The 22,539-nt window shown below is 42.6% G+C and overlaps 1 non-coding gene across 1 annotated transcript; it reads left to right on the top strand.

Moving 5' to 3' along the window:
* The first annotated feature begins 15,196 nt into the window (after positions 1 to 15,196).
* LOC130964493 (small nucleolar RNA R71) lies at positions 15,197 to 15,305 on the top strand. The gene has a single exon (XR_009080584.1). It is a non-coding gene; the product is annotated as a small nucleolar RNA R71 (small nucleolar RNA).
* Positions 15,306 to 22,539: the final 7,234 nt, after the last annotated feature.

Here is a 22,539-nt window from a genome sequence, read left to right as displayed (position 1 = left end):
CCTTGTTGCATTTTAATTTCAATTTCTGTTTGAATTATCATTGCTTCCAATTCAATTTCTGCTCTATTAATTGTTGCAATTTACTTTCTCTTTGTTTAGATTCTGCAATCCCAGTCCTCAAATCCCTTTTACATTCAAGCAATTTACATTTCTTGCCATTTAAGTTACTGCAATTTACATTTCTTGCACTTTAAGTTTCAGTCATTTACTTTCTTGTTCTTTAAGATTCTGCAAGTTTACTTTCCTGCTCTTTAATTTACTGCAATTTGCCCTTCCCCCTTTACATTTACTGTCATTTACTTCCTGTTAAACACAAATCTCTCAACCAATACTTGATTCGCTTGACTAAACCAACCACTAAACTAAAATTGCTCAATCCTTCAATCCCTGTGGGATCGACCTCACTCATGTGAGTTATTATTACTTGATGCGACCCGGTACACTTGCCGGTGAGTTTTGTGTTGGATCGTTTTCCGCACATCAACATTCATCATGTTCTTGGGTGCAAATGAATATCTTAGAACAAGAACAAGCGGAATTGAATAGAAGAACAATAGTAATTGCATTAATACTCGAGGTACAGCAGAGCTCCACACCTTAATCTATGGTGTGTAGAAACTCCACCGTTGAAAATACATAAGAACAAGGTCTAGGCATGGCCGTGAGGCCAGCCTCCCAATGATCTAAGAACTAGATGTCCAAAGATTGAAAAATACAATAGTAAAAGGTCCTACTTATAGAGAACTAGTAGCCTAAGGTTTACAAAGATGAGTAAATGACATAAAAATCCACTTCTGGGCCCACTTGGTGTGTGCTTGGGCTGAGCAATGAAGCATTTTCGTGTAGAGACTCTTCTTGGAGTTAAACGCCAGCTTTTGTGCCAGTTTGGGCGTTTAACTCCCACTTTGGTGCCAGTTCCGGAGTTTAACACTGGAATTTCTGAAGGTGACTTTGAACGCCGGTTTGGGCCATCAAATCTTGGGCAAAGTATGGACTATCATATATTGCCGGAAAGCCCAGGATGTCTACTTTCCAACGCCGTTGAGAGCGCGCCAATTGGACTTCTGTAGCTCCAGAAAATCCACTTCGAGTGCAGGGAGGTCAGAATCCAACAGCATCTGCAGTCCTTTTCAGTCTCTGAATCAGATTTTTGCTCAGGTCCCTCAATTTCAGCCAGAAAATACCTGAAATCACAGAAAAACACACAAACTCATAGTAAAGTCCAGAAAAGTGAATTTTAACTAAAAACTAATAAAAATATACTAAAAACTAACTAAATCCTACTAGAAACATACTAAAAACAATGCCAAAAAGCGTACAAATTATCCGCTCATCAAAGAGCATATATTGTTGAGGCATCTCATCCCTCTTGGATATGTTACCAAATTTCTGGCATGGGTGACAAGATTTACAAAACTCATCAGCATCTCTAAAAAGAGTAGGCCACCAGAATCTACAGTTTAGGATCTTTCTAGCTGTTCATTGAGGACCAAAATGTCCTCCACTCTCAGATGAGTGGCAGGCCTCTAAAATGGACTGGAATTCTGATTGAGGTACACAACGTCTAATTATCTGGTCTGCGCCACATCTCCATAAATATGGGTCATCCTATATATAATATTTAGACTCGCTTTTCAGCTTGTCTCTTTGATGAGTAGAAAAATGTGGAGAAAATGTGCGGCTAACTAAATAATTAGCAACAGGTGCATACCAAGGGACTATCTCAGATACTGCTTGCAGGTTGTCAAAAGGAAAATTATCATCTATAGGAGTAGAATCACCCTTAATATGTTAAAGGCGACTCAAGTGGTCTGCAACTAAATTTTGATTACCACTCCTATCCTTGATTTCTAAATCAAATTCTTGTAACAGCAGTATCCAACGTATAAGTCTTGGTTTGGATTCTTTTTTAGCCAATAGATACTTTAGAGCTGCATGGTCCGAATACACTACTACTCTAGTACCAAGTAAATAAGCCCGGAATTTATCCAGAGCAAAAACAATAGCAAGTAGTTCTTTCTCAGTAGTAGTATAATTGGACTGGGCAGTGTCTAAAGTCTTAGACGCATAGGCAATAACAAAAGGGTTCTTACCTTCACGTTGAGCCAGCGCTACTCCTACTGCATGGTTGGAAGCATCGCACATGATTTCAAATGGCTGGTTCCAATCGGGTCCTCTCACAATTGGAGCTTGAGTTAGAGCAGTCTTTAGCTTATCAAATGCTTGTTTGCACTCCTCACTGAACTCAAACTCAATATCCTTTTGTAGTAATCTGGATAAGGGAAGTGCCACCTTACTAAAGTCCTTAATAAATCTCCTGTATAAACCTGCATGGCCAAGGAACGAACGGACTTCCCTCACAGAAGAGGGGTAAGGTAAACTAGAAATAACATTCACCTTTGCTGGGTCCACAGAAATGCCATTATTAGATACCACATGTCCCAATACAATCCCTTGCTTTACCATAAAGTGGCATTTTTTGAAATTCAACACAAGGTTTGTATTAATACATCTATCTAATACTCTAGATAATCCATCTAAGCAAAGGTTAAAAGAATCACCATAAACGCTAAAATCGTCCATAAAAACTTCCATACAGTCCTCAATAAGATCAGAGAAAAGACTCATCATGCACCTTTGGAAAGTAGCTGGTGCATTGCATAAGCCAAAGGGCATTCTCTTATAAGCATAGGTCCCAAAAAGACATGTAAAAGTAGTCTTTTCCTGATCCTCAGGAGCTATATGAATCTGGAAATAACCTGTGTAACCATCTAAAAAGCAATAATGCGATTTACTTGACAGGCGATCCAGCATTTGATCAATGAATGGAAGTGGATAGTGATCCTTACGGGTAGCTTGGTTGAGACGCCTATAATCAATGCAGACTCTCCAAGCATTCTGAACTCTAGTTGCTATGAGCTCTCCATGCTCATTTTTCACAGTAGTGACTCCGGACTTTTTGGGTACCACTTGTACTGGGCTTACCCATTCACTGTCTGAAATGGGATATATGCTACCAGCCTCCAATAGTCTGGTCACTTCCTTTTTTACAACTTCCAAGATGGTAGGATTCAATCTTCTTTGTGGTTGACGGACAGGTCTTGCTCCCTCTTCTAAAAATATTCTGTGCTCGCATATTTGAGGGTTGATTCCCACTATGTCTGCCAAACTCCACCCAATTGCCTTCTTATGCTTCCTCAACACATCAAGTAGCTGTTCTTCTTGTTGAGAAGTCAGTTCTCTTGCAATAATAACCGGAAACTTCTCCTCATCCTCAAGGTAAGCATATTTGAGATGTGGAGGGAGAGGTTTCAATTCTAACTTTTGATCATGGATAGGCTCTGGGTTATCTGGGGCTTGTGAAAATGGTGAAGTGTCCTCATTGTCAGTTAAGAGGATCCCCACACTTGGACCTTGTCCAGTATGCCTCCCTTCAAACTCTTCCTTTTGAACTTTAGCCACACTTTCGTCTATGACATCACTGATAAATGAATTTTTGCCGGTATAGAAATTATCAAGTAATCAATCGTAGTATAGTCTAAACCGACGCAAAATCCATCATCAAACAATTCTACAATCTATAACCGAGAGTATTAGTCCCGAGTCGTTCTTCCCTAGGAATGCTACAAGGATGCATGCTATTGGTTAAGTGATCTCTCGTGGTTTGAAGAGTGTGGTATAAAAGTGCTAATAAAAGGAAACAACAATCAATCAATATCAAAAGCCTTGGCCAAGGTTGAACATTGGAAGTTCCATCACTATAGCTTCCTTCAATTGTGATAACAAAGGAGTGTTGCTTCACTTAGTTAACCCCTAATCATAGAGGGAAGTCAAGTAAAAGTAATTAACTCAAGTCACAAGTCCTAGTCTTACCCTAGGGAAGTCTAGCTTTAGTGCACTCTAAGTCAATTAGCAATTCTCAATTCTCAATCAACAATTGACATCCACTATTCAAGTGTCTCCAATGACTCAACCATTAGGCCAAGTGAGGGGATGCTACTCCATATCTAAAGTTGGCATTTTCTCAAACATGTGGAGAGCAAGAATGAAAGACATAGTAAAATTGAGAAAAAGGTTTAGAAGCAAAGTAATTCAACACAAGAGATTAACAACAATCAAGAATGAACAACAATGGAAATGAGATCTTCAATGAATTAATAGAATCCAAAACAACAAAGTTAAACCTAAGATCTATGAGAATTGAACAATTACAAACACTAATTGAGATTAGAGAAGAGGATCTACAACATGAACAAAGTAAATTGAGAGTTGCAATAGATCTCACCAAGGAATGGTTGAGAATTGACAAAATGAAGATGAATCCTAGAGAGAGGTTGGAGTCTCTCTCTCTACAAATGTAGCTAACTAAAAATATCTACCAAAAAGATACAAAATGAGTCTATGGATGTGAATGTGTGTTAATCCCCTTCAATCCTTGGTTCTTATATGCAAATTGGCGCCAAAGTTGGTTGCTGAAACCTTCCAAAATCGCCAGGCACGTGTTGCAATAACAAAATCACGTGCGGACTACGACGCGTGCGCACACGGTACGCGTGCGCGTCCCTGGCTTATTCCACAATGTGCGCGCGAGCGCCTTGTGCGCGTGCGCGTGCTTGGCCGAGATTAATTCTTTGGCTTTTTGTGCTTCTCTCCACTTGCATGCTTCCTTCCTTGCTCCTTTGATCCATGCCTAGCCTATTTCAACCTGAGATTACTAGCAAACACATCAAGCCATCTTATGGAATCAAGGATGAATTAGAATTCATCAAAATAAGGCTTAGAAAGCATGTTTTTACACTTAAGCACAAATACGGGAGAGATTACAAAACCATGCCAATTCATAGGTTAAATGCGAGAAAAGGTTATCAAAATACTCTAAATTCAATACAAGATAAACCCTAAAAATGGGGTTTATCAACCTCCCCACACTTAAGCCTTAGCATGTCCTCATGCTAAAATAAGAAGGAACTAAGGGTTATGACATTTATTTGAATGCAACTAAACTATGTGAGTCCTATCTAAATGCAATTATCTAAAGCAAATGGAAATGCTTAGTTCAAACAATTCAATTCCCAAGAGACATGCATAAGTATAGTAACTAAGGCAATAGGAATTAAGTCCAAACCACGATTGTATTGAATTATCAAAAAGAGTTCAGGCTTGCAATAATATAGATAATATGGGTGAACACATGTGATTGAACTTTTGAACCCTCACCGGATGTGTATCCGCTCTATTCACTCAAGTGTTTAAGGCTTAATCCACTCAATTCTCTTCTAATCATGTTTTCCAAAATTTGATTTTCTTCTAACAATCAACACTTATTTAATGCATGCATACATTCATCGTGAGGTCTTTCAATTAGGTTGTAATGGGGTTAGGGTCAAGGTATGATCATTTATGGTTAAGTGGACTAGGATTTGAATCTTTGATTAGCATAGACTCTCCCACCTAACTATATAATGACCTATACAAGTTCAAACTATTCTAACTACCCATTCTTCACTTTTTTTTCTTACATATTCATGCATTCTATTCTTTAGTTCATAACACTTATGCATTGATTCCTTTTTATTGAACTTCACCTTGGGGCATTTTGTCCTTTTTTTATTATTTTTCTTCCTTTTTCTTTCTCTTTTTTTTTTCTTTTTTTTTCTTTTTCTATCCTTTTGTTTTTCTCATTTTCACTTCTATTTCTTTTTCTTTTCATTTTTCCTTTTTTTTCTTTCAAACTATACACAAGAACATCAATGTATAAGGTCTCTACATTTAATCAATACATGAGTATGTACCCAATTCCTAAACATGAAAGTGTACTACCCTTTTTATCCCATCCAATGTTTCCAAGCCTCACCAAATTTGAATAATAAACACTCTCACTAGCCTAGGCTAATCAAAGATCCAAACAAGGACTTTTCATTGGTTTTCCGCCTTGGGCTTGTAATGTGCTAAAATGAGAATAAGTTGGTTAATCATAGGCTCAAATTGGCTAACAAAGGAATATAAAAGGGTTGGCTATTTGGATAAGTGAGCTAATGAAATGATGGCCTCAATCATATAAATGCATAAATACAAGAAATAAATGGACATATAGAATCAAGCAAATCAAGGATCATAATCATAGAAAGAGAACAATTTTACACAAGAATGGAAGATAAGTGGTTATAAAATGTAACCACATCAATAGGCTCAAGTCTCACAAGCTTGTGTTCTTAGTTCAATACATGCTTCACAAAGTATGAATTCAAGCAAGTTTCACCAAAAATTTTCCTTCAATCAATTGGGTTAATGCCCTATAATTAAATTTCCTGAAAAATCTCAATGTTTGACTAAGCATTATTGTGATTGAAAAATCCAAAAATTTCCTTAGTTTACCCTTTCCTTTTACTTAAAACCAATTTCTTATGCAAAAAGGGTGACTAAGTTTTTGCAATTCAAAGTATGATTTCTAATCACAACCACAAACTAAAAAAAGAAAGATATGCAAAAATGTATAAAGAAAAATCCAACTAAAAGTATGAAATCTATCATCTAAAACATCTAAGGATATCCATAAGCATCAAAGTATCTAAAATCCAAAATAAGCAGTAAAAGTATCCAAAATAAACTCAAAATACATCAAATATATACAAAGGGTATGCAAAGTGAGATAGCTAGAAAAGTGGCCAAAATGTTCACCGGTATCTAATGATGCCACCGGCTACCTCCCCACACTTAAGATCAAGCATCGTCCTCGATGCTAATCCTGAGGATCAGGGATAGGTACACCGATAGGCTGTGGCTGTGGCTGTGGTACTGGCTGAGACTCCTGTGTCTGAGGTGGTGCCTTCATATGTGCTGGTTCACCCGCATGAATACCCTCAGTCTGTAAATCTGCATGCTCCTCCTCATGGGTCTCCTCATCGGAACCGGAAGACTCTGGTAGAGGGGGCAGCTCAAGGCCCTGGGCCCCAAACATCTGGTCAATCCGATCCAGGCGACGCATGATCTGGCGCTGGCTACACTCCATGTACCGGAAGAGACGCTGAACTAACAAGTAAATCGGCTGAGGTGCGGCTGCGGTAGATGCTCCTGCAGGGGCTGATGATGAAGAGGGTCCAGCTCCCTCAACTGCTGCTCTGGCTCGAGATCGGCGGCGCGAGGCGGGCCTCTCGTGCACCCAGGATCCCCACGGAATAGTAACTGGCTCCTTCTGAGGGAGCAGTGGAGGTGGTGATACATCATCCTGGTGCCACGGAACTCCGGCCCGCTGAATCATCTGAGTGACCAAGACCGGAAAAGGGAAGAGACCTCGGATGTGGGCTCTCCACATGAACCGCCTGATCAGCTGGGGGTAATAAACCTCTTTCCCCTCCATCACACAGCTGATCAAGATCAACATAGCAACTAGGATCTCTGTGAAGTGAGTCGTAGGCATGACGTAATGAGCGAAGATCTGCTGCCAAGTCTTGGCCTCTCAGCTCAGATAACTAAAGTGCATCCCCTTGGGTGCCGTGTTATCGGCATCCATAACCCAAGGAGCATCCGGAGTAGCTACCACTGCCCTCAATGCCTCAAAATCAAAAGTCATACAATGAAGGTCTATCTCGGCCTGCATAAATGCATCAGTGTCTCTGGTCTTAGGCCGGCAAGTAAGGGCATCCTCTATGGCCTGCTCTGTGATGGGTACCTCAATCCTCCTAACAAGTACCGAATCAAGGGTATGGCGGAAGAAATTGCAGTAGAACTCCTGCACCCAAGATCGGTTCACCCGGTTTAGTTCCCTATCCAGAAAAGCCAAACCCATCCGGTCAATACGCTGGTGGATGATGTCGGTCAAATCTGATGGAATAACCAGCTTCTTCTCAGTATTCAGATTCTTTGAATTGTAGCTTGGGAATCTGAGTTCACAGTAGAGATTGGGAAATTTGACCGTATCCTGAGCCGGTAGTAATTGGTTTGCTTTATCTATGTCATTTAGAGGGTTTTGAGCATAGGCAAGCAGTGAAGCAAAAGTGGGGTTTGGCGTTTTCTTCCTCTTTTTGGAAGATGATGCTTTTCCTTTCCCTTTATCCGACATCCTGAAAAATAGAATAGAATATAGGCAATTAAGCACTTAGCACGAAGCGAGTAAAACATGTTCAGGATGTAAAATAGATGGCAAGCAAACATGATGTGAATTAATCTTGAAACATGGACAGCAGGTAAGACAAAAAACATAGCCATAAACCAAGAATTCAATGTTTCAAACAATGTGCACAATTCCTAAGGAATAGGCATGTTCATCATCATGACTCAAAAGAATGGTTAAAAGGGTTAAAATGCAAGTAAAAGTGAAGTTGGTAAGTAAAGAAGTTAGTGATTTAGAAAAGTGGAGTTAGAAATTAGTAGTATGATGAGAGATGGACCTTTCAAGCATACAAATCATGTTTACATTGTTTAATGCAAATCCCGAAAGTCGAAAATAATGAGAATTAGCCCAAATTCGTAATAGAAACCAAAATGAAATTAAATTTCTTGAAAATTGGGCAGCATCTTGGCTTAAAATTGGACGTTTCCGGGTAGCAAAATAGCACAAACAGCATCATTACAACATCAATTAGGCACAACGGCAATGAGATAGCATTTAGCAACACAAATTGCACACAGAGCAACTCAAAAGTGGCACTTATCAGACAAGCAAACAAACAGAAAATAAACACAAACGGAGCACTTATCAGGCCTAGAATCCTCTATCCAGCCCTAGCTACCTAACAGCAGATATTTCTATCTAATCCTAACATGTAAACTGAATTCAAATTGACTAACAGAAAATTACAAAAGCTAACAAAATTGAACAGTTAAAAATAACTAGAGTATGAACGGGAACCTGGGAGCGGAAGAAGAATCTGAGAAGGGGAAGGAAAATTGGGATTGACCGAAAATGGACGGGGGAAGAACTCTGAGCGCAGGGGCAGAGATCCGCGCCGCCGTGGACGGTGGAGGTGAAGACGGTTGCCGCGGTGGTTGAGGTTCGACCGAGGAGGAGAGAGTGAGTGGAGGAGAGAGAGAGAGAGAGAAGGGGTTGGGTGGTGATGAAAGAGGGAGAAAGAGGCTAGCCGTGCGGTGGTGGCTGCCGGCGGAGCAACAGCGACGGCCGAAGTGGGAAGAAGAAGATGGAAATGGTGTGAAGGGGGGAAGTACGCGACTGTGCACTGCGCGTCGCGCATTAGGTTATCATCTTTTTGAATCGACGCGCGCGCGCACCTTGCGCGTCCGCGTGCATTGAAGAATCTAGGGACCTACGCGTGCGCGTACAATGCGCTCAAGCGTGGATGATCAAAATAGGCAAGGACGCGTGCGCGTACCATGTGCGCACGCGTGCTTGGAGTTGGGCTAGGGGCTTAAAGTTGGCCCAGATCAGGCCTAACTCTCTGGAAAATGGCCTGGAGGTTGCGCTACTAGACCTGCGCGCACGCGGCATGTGCGCGTCCGCGTGTATTGGCAATTTACCATAGGGCGCGCAAGCGCGATGCGTGTGCTCGCGTCCTTTTCTTCTCTTGGCGTATGGGCGCGCACGTGGCATGTACGCGTCCGCGCGAGTTGAGTTGGGCTGGGGGCTTGAAGTTGGCCCAGATCCAGCGCGACTCTCTGGGTATTGGCCCAGAAGTTGCAGCAGCAGCTCGACGCGTACGCGGCAGGTGTGCGTACGCGTGCATTTCCCTATAGCTGTATGGACGCGCACGCACGTAGTGCGCGTCAGCGTGGAATGAATTGGGCTTGAGGCACAACGCTGGCCTAGGAGGGGCCCAACTCTCTGGAATATGGGTGATGATGCATCCGCTCATGGACGCATGCGCGTATAGCGTGCGCGCGCGTCCACCCCCCCTTTTTTTTTTTGAAGTGCCTAAAAGTTCTAATTGCGCAAAGACTCCCCATGGTGCCTAAAACTCCTTATTTAGTCAAAAAAAAAACCACACACTTTCTAAAATGCAAGTTGGTTTTGAGATTTATTCCATTTCTACTAAGCACAACATACATGTTAATATGCTAGCAACTAATGTACACAAACAAGCTAATTATGAGATGAAAACCTACCTACAATGGTAACTCAATTCACTTATTAAACAAAATTAGAAGAGAGTGGAAAGAGTTTACCATGGTGGGGTGTCTCCCACCTAGCACTTTTAGTTTAAGTCCTTAAGTTGGACATTTGGTGGAGTCCTTGCTAGGGTGGCTTATGCTTGAACTCTTCTTCGAATCCCCACCAGTGTTTGCACTTCCAATAGCCTCCGGGATCCCAATTTAAACGTACAAGGCTTTCAAGGGGGCCTAAGCAAGTAACGAGGCCCTTAAGTTGATAATGGTCTATGTATGTTCCGGGGTCCCATACTTTATTTGTCAACTCCTTTTCTTCTTGATCTTCATGCTTCCAATAAGGTGACAAACTTATTGAATTCTCCTTGTAACTCATACTCATCATCCTAGTTCCATTGAATTTGGCTTCACTCCACTTTTGAAACTCTAAGTTTGATCTTCCATCCTTTATGCACCTTGATTCCAATTGTCCACCAACATCTAATCCGTTCTTACTCTCTAACCCACAAAGAGTTCTAAGTTGACCATCCGTTTCTAACAACGCATATTGATATGGGCCAAGAAAATTAAAGGATGAGATGATTACCCACTCAATTTGTAATTAGGACGGCGACTTAGCAAGGAAGATATCCATTGGTCTTGACATTGTAGGTTCCACTTCCTTTGGCTCCTCCATGATGATTTCCATCTTTTGATAACTTTCTTTAAATTCTTCTTGTTTGCTAACTTCCTCCAAACCTTTATCATTGATCAAGTCATGTGTTGGAGGTTGCGCACCTTCCTCAACATTGGTTTCACATTCGATGGGAGAAGCTTCAACAAGATCACCATTGTCACTTGATGTAGAGTTATTTTCGTTGATGGAACTTCCTTCTTGTTCAACCTCCTCTAGGTCTTCTTCCACTTCTTTATCTTCAACAATCTTCATTTCCTCCGCTTGTTGCAACACACGCTCCATTTCCTTATGCTCAACTTGAGACTCTAAAGTCTCCCTCCTACCTCCCTCTTTGGTTTCTTTTTCACAATCATCTATGAACTCATTTTGCTTGTGATATGAATCCCAAGAATCCATCTTTTGACGGATGGTTTCTTAAAGCCGATCCATTTCTTCCTTGAGAGGATCCTTTGACTCTTGTTCCTCTTTGCTAACATAAGTAGGATCATACGGCTCTTGGATTGATGGACATGGATTTCTTTCCGTGGAGGTTTGTGGAGGAAAGGAGAAATCATGATATGGTTGGAAAGGAGGTTCATCAAAGCTTGGCGGTGGAAGGGCATCTTTGTTGTTGGTAGAAGGTGGGATTATACGGGACATAAATTCTTGGAGAGTAGAGGTGAAACAAGTGAGTGCGGTTTAGAGCTCTTCTTGCTCTTGAAGAATGATACCAAATGTATCATCCATGGGAGCTTGGTGTGGAAGGTAAAGATGCTGGGGTAGTGGTGATTCATGTTCATAATTGTCACAAGGGTATGCATAAGGGGAATATAGATTTGAATCACATGTAGGCAATTGGAGGAAATAAGATGTGGGTTGAGGATATGGTGCATAGAATGATGGTGGTTGAGTGGTATAACCATGATAAGAATTATTATATCCATAGGAATGATATGCATTATAGGAAGGATTACCATCGTAGTAACTTGAAGGGGAAGGTTGCCATGATGATTGCTCATATGGATATAGCTCCTTTCCTAAGAATTCATCTCTCCCATAATGTGAGCCATCATTCAAGTTTTCATCGCCTACAACATAGTCATAGTCATATCCAAAACCACAAGGATGAGAATTCATAGTGGCAAATAGGAACAAAACTAATAGAGATCTAAAACTAATGAAAACTAACAAACAAACAAAAGACAAGCATGTTCACAATATTCACATATTTACATTAACCAAAAACATGGCACTCATGTGCATTCCCCGGCAACGGCGCCATTTTGATAAATGAATTTTTGCCGATATAGAAATTATCAAGTAATCAATCGTAGTATAGTCTAAACCGACGCAAAATTCATCATCAAACAATTCTACAATCTATAACCGAGAGTATTAGTCCCGAGTCGTTCTTCCCTAGGAATGCTACAAGGATGCATGCTATTGGTTAAGTGATCTCTCGTGGTTTGAAGAGTGTGGTATAAAAGTGCTAATAAAAGGAAACAACAATCAATCAATATCAAAAGCCTTGGCCAAGGTTGAACATTGGAAGTTCCACCACTATAGCTTCCTTCAATTGTGATAACAAAGGAGTGTTGCTTCACTTAGTTAACCCCTAATCATAGAGGGAAGTCAAGTAAAAGTAATTAACTCAAGTCACAAGTCCTAGTCTTACCCTAGGGAAGTCTAGCTTTAGTGCACTCTAAGTCAATTAGCAATTCTCAATTCTCAATCAACAATTGACATCCACTATTCAAGTGTCTCCAATGACTCAACCATTAGGCCAAGTGAGGGGATGCTACTCCATATCTAAAGTTGGCATTTTCTCAAACATGTGGAGAGCAAGAATGAAAGACATAGTAAAATTGAGAAAAAGGTTTAGAAGCAAAGTAATTCAACACAAGAGATTAACAACAATCAAGAATGAACAACAATGGAAATGAGATCTTCAATGAATTAATAGAATCCAAAACAACAAAGTTAAACCTAAGATCTATGAGAATTGAACAATTACAAACACTAATTGAGATTAGAGAAGAGGATCTACAACATGAACAAAGTAAATTGAGAGTTGCAATAGATCTCACCAAGGAATGGTTGAGAATTGACAAAATGAAGATGAATCCTAGAGAGAGGTTGGAGTCTCTCTCTCTACAAATGTAGCTAACTAAAAATATCTACCAAAAAGATACAAAATGAGTCTATGGATGTGAATGTGTGTTAATCCCCTTCAATCCTTGGTTCTTATATGCAAATTGGCGCCAAAGTTGGTTGCTGAAACCTTCCAAAATCGCCAGGCACGTGTTGCAATAACAAAATCACGTGCGGACTACGACGCGTGCGCACACGGTACACGTGCGCGTCCCTGGCTTATTCCACAATGTGCGCGCGAGCGCCTTGTGCGCGTGCGCGTGCTTGGCCGAGATTAATTCTTTGGCTTTTTGTGCTTCTCTCCACTTGCATGCTTCCTTCCTTGCTCCTTTGATCCATGCCTAGCCTATTTCAACCTGAGATTACTAGCAAACACATCAAGGCATCTTATGGAATCAAGGATGAATTAGAATTCATCAAAATAAGGCTTAGAAAGCATGTTTTTACACTTAAGCACAAATACGGGAGAGATTACAAAACCATGCCAATTCATAGGTTAAATGCGAGAAAAGGTTATCAAAATACTCTAAATTTAATACAAGATAAACCCTAAAAATAGGGTTTATCAATCACACTGGAAGATGGAATGATCTTCTGGGGGGTTGTCAATGATTCCATTCAGATTGAAGATTACTATGCGGCCATCTATTTCAAAGGAGTATGTTCCTGAAAAAGCATCTAATTTGAATTTTGATGTCTTCAGGAATGGTCTTCCAAGTAGGATTGATGATGGCTTATCTGAATCATTATGGGGCATCTCCAAGATATAAAAATCAGTGGAAAATGTGAGCCCTTTAATGTTCACCAAAACATCTTCAGCAACTCCAGCCACTGTAATAATGCTTTTATCTGCTAACACAAAACGAGCTGCCGACCTTTTTAAAGGAGGGAGCCTTAAAACATCATATGTAGACAAAGGCATTATACTGACACATGCTCCTAAATCACACGTGCAATCATAAATTACTACACCACCAATAGCACAACTAACTATGCAAGGACCTGGATCACTACATTTTTCAGGTAATCCTCCCATTAAAGCAGATATAGAACTACCTAAAGGAATAGTTTCTAATTCATTAATTTTGTCTTTATGGATACATAAGTCTTTTAGAAACTTTGCATATTTAGGTACTTGCTGAATAACATCAAAAAGGGGAACAGTTACCTCAACCTTTTTGAATATTTCTACCATTTTAGGATCAGGTTCCAACTGCTTCCTAGGCTTCCTTGCAAGTTGTGGAAATGGAATGGGACTAGTGTTTTCTGTGGTGCCTGCACCTTTTTGTGCTTCTTCCTGTGGTTGAGCTATTTCTTCTTTAATTGTGTCCTGTATATCCTCTTCCTCTTCAACATCTTCGATTTCTACCACCTCTTCAGCTGAGGCGTATTCTGGTGAGCTTGGTTCCTCCTGATTCCTCTCCTGCAGTGTGGTTCCGGACCTCAGGGTGATGGCATTAATGCCTCCCTTTGGATTGGGTAATGGTTGAGAGGGGATTCCAGTGGTGCTTGAAGGTTGGTTACTGGAATTTTGTGCTGAACCAAGTTGTGTCATAAAAGCTTGCAGAGTAGAGGTGAAACCATTCAGACTGGCGTTAATACTATTCACGATGGTATTTTCCATGGCCAGTTGTCTTTTCTCAAAAGCTTGTAATAATTCTTCATTAGAAGATACAGAAGAATGAGTAATTTGAGAGGTTTGCTGCTGATTGTTCGGTGGTCCTTGGTTTTGCCTCAGGTGAGGTGCTCGGTAAGGTTGATTTTGCTGCCTGTTGTTGTAATTATTCCACCTCTGATTTCCCTGATTATCTCTGCCTCCCCTATTATTGTTGTCCCTCCAATTCTGGTTTAAATTGTCCTGCCATCCATGGTTATTATTTCCACTTTGATTGTACCCTTGGTTGGGGCGGTCATAGAAATTGTGAGTGGATGCCACCATGTTGTCTTCTTGTTGGAGCTGCGGGCATTCATCAGTGTAATGGCTGTAATCAGCAAAAATTCCGCAAATTCTTTGTGGGACTAGTTGTGGGTTTTGCTGCGGTTGAGTTTGCTGAGCTTGTTGATTTAACTGCATTTGCTTCAGCAGGTTGGTCATTTCACAGATGCTTCGATTTAGAGCAGCACTCTCTATGCCAGAAGATACTTCTGCAACGGCCCTTGAACGGCCTTGCTTCTGTCTGTGGTTCCGAGTAGATTCAGCTAAATCACTGATCAATTGCCAAGCTTCATCAGTGGTCTTGTACTTCTTCATAGACCCATTGCTGGCACTTTCCAATGTGGTCTTATCTTGGGGCCTCATACCTTGTGTGACATAGCTGAGTAGCACGATCTTGTAAATCATGTGGTGGGGGCATGCTTCCAGAAGATTATTGAAGTGCTCCCAGTATTCAAAGAGAGTCTCATTGTCATCCTGAACAATTGTAGAGATATCCTTCCTCAGTTTATCAGTAACTTCAGATGGGAAGAATTTCTCCAGGAACTCCTTTCTGAGTGTATCCCAGTTGGATACGTTTGCTAGAGGTTGAGTGTAGTACCACTCTCTTGCTTTTCCCTCAAGAGAGAACGGAAAAGCTTTCAGCAGAATTGAAGTTTCATCAGCGCCATCACGCCTGACAGTAGAACAGGCTGCCTGAAAATCTCTCAAGTGTTTGATAGGCTCTTGAGCAGGTAGGCCATGAAACTTCGGAATCAATTTTAGCAGTGCGGTCTTTATTTCAAAATCCGTAGCTACCGCTGGATGATGCGCTTGAAACGGTTGCAGTGTAAAATTAGGAGCTCCTTCCTCCTGAATGGTAATTCTTCTAGCTGCCATGTTTTCTGCACGTAAAACAACCGAATCAGTAGAACGGGGGCTGGTTTCTTCCTCAGATTCACTTTCAGATTCGCCCTCAGAGCGGACTAACCTACGCTGTTCTCGCCTTATTCGTGAAATTGTTCTTTCAATTTCAGGATCGAATATTAGCAAGCGCGGATCAGGAGGTGAACGTGTCATTTGACGGAAGAAATACGCAGCTCATAGTAGCAAAATTAAATAAAATGCAAATAAATAAATTCTAATTAATAAAATAAGCACTCTATTGCAACTCCCCGGCAACGGCGCCAAAAATTGATGGAGATGCAGAAGCTGGTGAATTAAAAATTTATTAAAATGTTTACGTTGCAAGTATAGTTCTTAACTCACCGAAAATCAGCCTATCAATTTAGAAATATGTCACTGAAAGTTTAAATTAAAATTACTGGGAGTTTTAAGTCCCAGGTCGTCTCCCAACGAGTTGCAGAAAAGTGTGCTGTTTTATTAATCAGATATTCCAAAAAGAGTTGAGCTAAGTAAATTGGGAATTAAATTGAGGAATTTTAAATAATAAAAATAAAAGGCCTTGACTGGGAATTGATTGGTTAGAATCTCTATCATTGATGGTGTGATTGTAAGATTAATTTATAATTAATAGTTGTTCCGTTTGGTTATCCCTTACTAGGTAAGAGAAAGTCAAACAAGTGGAAATGCCAGATCTGTTCACAAGTTGCAATCCACTTAGTTCAAAGGGATTGGCGTCGGTGACAAGATAGCAATCCAACATTCAACCCAATTATAAATTTTTCTTCCAATCCTTCCAACTCAAGAGTTCCTTTTAATCAACTCCCCATCAAGTAATGAAACTACTCACTCATTGTAAATAAAAATTCATGGCATATGAAAGGGAATTAAAAGAAGACATGATTATTGGAATGGAAATTAAATTAAAAAGAAATAATCCTTGCATTAATTAATCATAAAAATATCTGAATGACAAAATTGAACATAACAAAGAACATGGAAGAATAAAACCAAGTTAAGAGAATAAACTAGAATGATGAAGTCTTGATAAGGAAATGACTCTTCTTGATGTTCCAATGCTAAGACCAATTGAAAATTAAAATTCTAAAAACTAGAGAGAAAAACCTAAGAGAGTGAAAAACTAGCTTTCCAAATTTACTCCATGAATGTCTTGTTTCTGCATATTCTCTGATTCTAGTCTGCTGTTCCGGGCCGAAAACTGGGCCAAAGTCGCTGGTTTCAGATTCTGCAGTTTATGCAGATCGCGCATGTCACGTGGTGCACGAAATTGCAATCACACTTTTTGCAATCCCGCACAACTAACCAGCAAGTGCACTGGGTCGTCCAAGTAATACCTTGCGTGAGCAAGGGTCGATCCCACGGAGATTGTCGGCTTGAAGCAAGCTATGGTTATCTTGTAAATCTTAGTCAGGATATCAGAAATTATCAGGATTGATTGTAGAAAGCAAAAGAGCATAAAATGGTTACTTGTATTGCAGTAATGGAGAATAGGTTGGGGTTTGGAGATGCTCCATCTTCTGAATCTCTGCTTTCCTACTGTCTTCTTCTTCAAGCACGCAAGGCTCCTTCCATGGCAAGCTGTATGTAGGGTTTCACCGTTGTCAGTGGCTACCTCCCATCCTCTCAGTGAAAACGATTGCATATGCTCTGTCACAGCACGCGGAATTTAGCTGTCGGTTCTCGGTCAGGCCGGAATAGAATCTGTTCATACCCTGACCGAGGTCCTCCAACTCGGCAAATTCACAAGAGGTCCGACCTTATCCTAAAGCTCACACCTAAAGGTCGGACCTCGGACAATAAGCAGGGAAGGTCCATCAAAAGGAACGCGGCCCAAAACCTAAAGGCCGAAAAAGGCCTGGGAAAGGCGGTTCCACAAAAGATAGAGATAAGACTCCCAAAAGATAAGATAAGATAAGAATATCTTATCCAGGGGAGATCACCGCCAACTACTATAAATACACTGGAGCACCCAGGTATGACATTCATTCCAAATCTACACATATCTGCTTGGACCCATGCTAACTTAAGCATCGGAGTGTCATTGCAGGTACAACCACCAACCATCTGGCATATCAAGCTCGGGTCACCGGACCCCCACCTCGGGCCTCTCCAGACGACCGAGCTGCACGTTTCAGGCAAACCCTCGGAACATTGGCGCCGTTGCCGGGGACCCTGGAAGTCATCCCTCTACCATGGCGGACGACCCTCTCAACGATGAGCACGCCGCATCCGAACAAGAGGACGAAATCGACACCGGAGAACGACCGGACAGCCCTCTATCACCACGCACTCCAGGGGGAAACAAACAGAATCGCCCAAAAACATCACTCCCAAACAAAGATCCACAAAATTCCGAAAAGGAGAAGAGCTCGGAAATTCTAGAAGCAGTCCGAGCACAACAAAACCGACTAAAACAACTCGAAGAGGACATAAAAAAGCAGAAAGAAACTGAACAAGATCTGAAAAGGGAAGCTCGACAGCGTAGAGAATTAGAAGAAAAACTGCGGAAAATAGAGGCCAACCTGAAAGACCGGATAGAACGCGGCACCACCACCGAGGGCAACCATGATCCCTTCACGCAAGAGATCATGAAGGAGAAGGTACCGCGAAACTTCAAACCACCCGATATGGACCTCTACGACGGCACCACCGATCCAAGTCATCACCTCAGCAACTTCAGAAGCAGAATGTATCTAGTCGACGCCTCCGACGCGATTCGGTGCAAAGCCTTCCCCACCACTCTCACCAAGTCAGCCATGAAGTGGTTCGACAACCTGCCACCAAGATCAATCACCAGCTTCGAAGACTTAACCAAAAAATTCCTAACAAGATTCTCTATTCAAAAGGACAAGACAAAACATGCCCCCAGTCTACTCGGGATCAAACAAGGTAACCAAGAAACTCTCCGAGAATACATGGAGCGATTCAACAAAGCCTGCCTGGACATACAACACTTGCCCACTGAAGCAGCCATCATGGGACTAGCAAACGGCCTAAAAGAGGGACCGTTTAGCCAATCCCTATCCAAACGATACCCGACCTCCCTATACGAGGTGCAGGAGCGGGCGGAAAAATATATCAACATGGAGGAAACCTCCCAGCTAAGAGACTCTTCTAGGAAGGAATCAACCTACCCACTCCGAGATCGGGATCGGGAACAGAAGAAGAAAGAAGAACCCAGCTCGGACAAGCCACGAAAGTACCACAACTACACCCCCTCCGAGTCTCGCTGGTAGACGTCTACAGAGAAGTATGCCACACCGAAAAGATCCCACCGCCCCGACCACTAAAACACAAGAGAGCGGGGAGAGATCGGTCCGAATACTGTGAATATCACAAGCTCTACGGTCATTCTACTAACGACTGCTACGACCTAAAAAATGTTATAGAAAAACTAGCCAGAGAAGGAAAACTCGACAGATACATAGCAGAGAAAGGAGAAGAGACCAGGAAGAGAAGGCGGGGAGACAACGAAGATCGGGCCGAACAAACCCCGCGAACCCCTGAAAGACATGTTCACATGATAAATGGAGGTTGCGCAGGCGGAGGAACATCCAAATCCTCGCGAAAAAGACACCTCAAAGAAATCTATCACGTCCGAGAAGACGGTCCCTTGCCCGAATTACCCACTATCTCATTTACCCGAGAAGATGCTCAAGGGATAACTCCCGGACACGACGATCCAATGGTAATCACCATTATCCTAGCAAACGCCAACTTACATCGAACCCTGATTGACCAGGGAAGCTCAGCAGATATCCTGTTCAAAACGGCCTTCGACAAGCTCGGACTTGAAGAAAAAGAACTAAAGGCCTATCCCACCGACCTCTTTGGACTAGGGGATACTCCGATCCATCCCTTAGGATACATCTCGCTACACACTACCTTTGGAAGAGGCGAGCAATCTAAAACATTAAGCATCGACTACATTATAGTCGACGTCACTTCAGCATACAATGCCCTCATTGGACGACCAACCCTAAACAGACTGGCAGCTATAGTCTCGACTCCACACCTCTGTATGAAGTTCCCTACCGCAAAAGGAATCGCTACCCTAAAAGGCGACCAAAAACTAGCGCGACGATGCTACAACGAAAGCCTGAGCCTAAAAGGGAAGGAGGTCAACACGATAGAACTCGGACGAGTTCAATCCCGAGAAGATCTTCGGCCACAACCAGAGGGAGAGACCGAAAAAGTCCAGATTGGGAACACACCTGAAAAAATAACAAACATAGGAGCAAACCTCGAAACGGGCCTAAAAGAGGAACTCATAACCCTCTTAAGGGAGAATTCCGACCTCTTCGCCTGGAAAGCCTCCGACATGCCAGGCATAAGCCCCGACCTGATGTGCCATAAGCTATCAGTTTACCCGGGATCCCGACCTGTCCAACAAAGACGCCGGAAGCTCGGACCCGAGCGCATGCAAGCAATAGAAGAACAAGTACAAGCACTGCTAGACGCAGGGTTCATTAGGGAAGTAAAATACCCCCTATGGCTCGCAAACGTGGTCCTGGTAAAAAAGCCCAACGGAAAATGGAGGATGTGCGTCGATTACACGGATCTCAACAAAGCCTGCCCCAAAGACCCATATCCACTACCAAATATCGACGCCTTAGTAGACGCAGCCTCAGGCTATAGATATCTCTCCTTCATGGACGCATACTCGGGATACAATCAAATCCCGATGTACGGACCCGACCAAGAAAAGACCTCGTTCATAACCCCAAGGGCAAACTACTGCTACGTAGTAATGCCCTTCGGGCTGAAGAACGCAGGGGCAACCTACCAGAGGCTAATGAACAAAGTGTTCTCAGAACACATCGGACTACAGCTGGAGGTGTACGTCGACGACATGCTGGTAAAGACACAAGAAGACAGAAACTTGCTGACCGACCTCACCAGTATCTTCGGCACCCTCAGAAAACACAACATGAGACTTAACCCGACAAAGTGCACCTTCGCCGCAGAAGCCGGAAAGTTCTTAGGCTTCATGCTGACTCAAAGGGGCATCGAAGCAAACCCGGACACATGCCAAGCGATACTCAATATGAGGAGCCCGACGTGTGTCAAAGAAATACAACAACTATATGGAAGGCTAGCCGCCCTATCAAGATTCTTGGCAGGATCAGCAATAAAGTCACTACCTCTCTACTCACTCCTAAAGAAAGGGAAACCCTTCTCATGGACCCCGGAGTGCGAAAAAGCCTTTCAAGAATTCAAGGAATTCCTCGGGCAGCCACCAATCCTAACCCGACCTTTAAAAGGAGAAGAACTCGTACTATACCTCTCGGTTGGAAATCGAGCAGTCGCTTCAGCGTTAATACGAGAAAATGACCAAGGACAACACCCCATATACTTTGTAAGCAAGGCACTACAAGGGGCTGAATTAAACTATCAGAAGATAGAAAAATTCGCCTACGCCCTAGTGTTCACAGCTCGGAGGCTCCGTCCCTACTTTCAAGCCCACACCATCAAAGTCCGGACGAACCAACCCATGAGACATATCCTCTAAAAAACAGACCTGGCAGGACGAATACTGCAATGGGCGGTGGAACTGTCCGAGTTCGACCTCCACTATGAAACCCGGACTGCCATAAAAACTCAGTATCTAGCCGACTTCATCGCAGAATACACTGAGACCCCTGGAACCCCACTCTCATGGAACCTGTATGTCGACGGGTCCTCAAACAAAACTGGAAGCGGAGCCGGGGTTATACTCGAAAGCGACCAAGGAACGCGGATAGAACTATCCCTAAAATTCGAGTTCCAGGCTTCGAACAACCAAGCCGAATACGAGGCCCTACTAGCAGGTCTAAAGCTAGCCGAAGAGGTCGGAGCCCAGAAAATCACGATCTTCAGCGACTCCCAGGTCGTCACATCACAAGTAGATGGAAGCTACCAGGCCAAGGACCCAACTATGAAAAAATACCTGGACCAAACACAGGCACAATTACGCCACTTTTTAGAGATACAGATCCAGCACATACCTCGGGAACAAAACGCCCGGGCAGACGCCCTCTCAAAACTTGCCAGCACCAAGCCCGGAGGCAACAACAGAAGTCTCCTCCAGGAAACCTTACAATCTCCCTCCGTGCTAAGAGAGGAAGAAACGCTAAATATATCCAACCAACAGCAAGGATGGATGACCCCCATACTCAGCTACCTGAAGTCGGGAACTCTCCCCGCCGAAAGAAAGGAAGCTAAAAGACTCACGAAAGACGCCCAGAATTATACACTAATTCACGACGTATTATACAGAAGAGGATTCTCAAACCCCCTCCTTAGGTGCGTCCCGACCTCAGAAACAAAGAGCGTCCTCGAAGAAGTCCACGGAGGCATGTGTGGGAACCACCTCGAAGCTCAGGCATTATCCAAGAAGGTAGTCCGAGCCGGGTTCTACTGGCCGACCTTGCAAAGAGACGCAACGGAATTTGTGAAAATATGCCCCCCCTGCCAAAAACACGCCAATTTTCACAGGGCACCACCCGAAGACCTTATCAGCATCACCGCACCATGGCCCTTCGCAAAATGGGGACTTGACCTACTCGGCCCGTTCCCCCAAGGACCGGGGCAAGTCAAATACCTCATAGTAGGGGTCGACTACTTCACAAAGTGGATCGAAGCTGAACCCTTAGCCACCATCACGGCTCAGAAAAGCCGCAAATTCCTATACAAAAACATCGTCACAAGGTTCGGAATCCCCTACTCCATCACAACAGACAATGGAACACAGTTCACGGACACAAGTTTTCAGAACTTGGTGGCCGAACTAAAAATCAAACAGCAATTCACCTCAGTCGAGCACCCACAAGCCAATGGACAAGCGGAGGCTGCAAATAAA

The sequence above is a fragment of the Arachis stenosperma genome, chromosome 2, assembly GCF_014773155.1.
Source record: "Arachis stenosperma cultivar V10309 chromosome 2, arast.V10309.gnm1.PFL2, whole genome shotgun sequence".
In the NCBI taxonomy this organism is placed as follows: domain Eukaryota; kingdom Viridiplantae; phylum Streptophyta; class Magnoliopsida; order Fabales; family Fabaceae; genus Arachis; species Arachis stenosperma.
The sequence above is the reverse complement of the archived record's forward strand: the minus strand, read 5'-3'. Positions and strand labels throughout refer to the sequence as shown.